This window comes from Mandrillus leucophaeus, unplaced genomic scaffold (assembly GCF_000951045.1).
Source record: "Mandrillus leucophaeus isolate KB7577 unplaced genomic scaffold, Mleu.le_1.0 Scaffold251, whole genome shotgun sequence".
NCBI lineage: Eukaryota > Metazoa > Chordata > Mammalia > Primates > Cercopithecidae > Mandrillus > Mandrillus leucophaeus.
In genome coordinates this window covers 658774-660383 of record NW_012102599.1, presented here as the reverse complement: position 1 = coordinate 660383, position 1610 = coordinate 658774, and the positions used below count along the sequence as shown (strand labels likewise).

The 1610-nt window shown below is 41.8% G+C and overlaps 1 protein-coding gene across 3 annotated transcripts in view; it reads right to left on the bottom strand.

Moving 5' to 3' along the window:
* The window catches only part of TBC1D1 (TBC1 (tre-2/USP6, BUB2, cdc16) domain family, member 1), a 247014-nt gene that overhangs the window by 196651 nt on the left and 48753 nt on the right, over positions 1-1610 (bottom strand). The window lies entirely within an intron of this gene.

Here is a 1610-nt window from a genome sequence, read left to right as displayed (position 1 = left end):
TTGATTGGGAGATGGAGATTTTAATTTAAATTCCATTAATGATTTAGCACAAGATTATCAGCCCTTTCCCCAGTCAACAGAACTTTAAATCACATGCTGAAAAGTAAAAAGTCTAAAATCCAGCCTGTGATTTCCACACTGACTCAGTGAAGATCACAACAAAACTACAAAGCGCGTGTGAAGTCGCAGCATAAATAGTCTCAGGGCAACTGGGATGAACTAGAAGCTGTTGGGTGCATAATGACTGCAGGCCTTGCAACAAGCTTCACTTTGCTGACACTGGTTGTTCACTGTTGCTTTCCAGGCAGGGCTTTCTTCCTTACCTTCTCCTGCAGCTCTTTCAAAGGTCCCTACAGTGATGACGAGCACTGTAATACAGGCAAAGGCTTTTACATAGTCTGAGAACTCATAGATGTCAGTATGTAGGTTTGTACAGTCACAGGGAGGGACATGGTAAAAGTACATACCCATTATCACCTGAACTCCATGTCAATATTGTAATAGCTAAAAATCGTATCTGAATGATTTACTACTCTGGGCAAAGGCTGCGACCTCTCTACAGATTTCCAGTGTTTATTCTCCTGGACAAATACTATAACCATTTTATAGATCCTAAGTGTTTCACTGAACAAATACTCTGACCTCTTTCAAATGTTGTTTTGAATGTCCTTTTCAAATATCGAAGGTCCACTTCACTAACTTGGCTGAGTGTCACCACATCTCCTCTTCCCTAGCGGAGTGTCACAAGGCTCCTTTCCCTGCTGTGACCACAGAAGATAAATCTTGCAGAGGGTCTTGGGCATACTTAAGAATAAAAAAGAGCCTGTAGTTCTGATATGTTAACAAATTAGGGTGGTGGTCCCCAGGATGTAGCTGGAGATAATTCCCCTCCTTCCTTCCTATAATGCAGTTCTTATAGCAGCAAAGTTTTGTTTATAGATTCTGAGGCCATGTATTTTTTTAACCATCTATATTTATGAAAAATGTCAAATAGGAAAGTAGAGAGAAAATTATAATGAACTCTCAGGTTCCATCACCCAGTTTCAACCAGTGTCAGCTCGGGCCCAGTCTTATTTCGGTATCCACACCTACTTCTCTTCCCACGATCGTTTTTAAAAACAATCTCTGATATACTATTTCACTCATAAATATTTCAGTATACAGTAAATAGCCCCCAAAGACAGGAATTCTTTGTGCTTTGTGTTTTTTGAACACAAAGGACAATATATTTTCAAATCATCAAAGCCAAACTGGGGAAAAGTACATTGTATTGTTCAGCTATTTATATTTCTCACAATAAATGATTTAAAATGGTGAATAGGCCAGGTGCAGTGGCTCACGCCTGTAATCCCAGCACTGTGGGAGGCCGAGGAGGGTGGATCACCTGAGGTCAGGAGTTCGAGACCAGCCTGGCCAACATGGTGAAACCCCATCTCTACTTTAAAAAAATACAAAAATTAGCTGGGCATGGTGGCAAGTGCCTGTAATCCCAGCTACTTGGAAGGCTGAGGCAGTAGAATAGCTTGAACCTGGGAGGTGGGGGTTGCAGTAAGCTGAGATCGCACCACTGCACTCCAGCCTGGGCAACAAGAGCGAAACTCCGCCTCAAA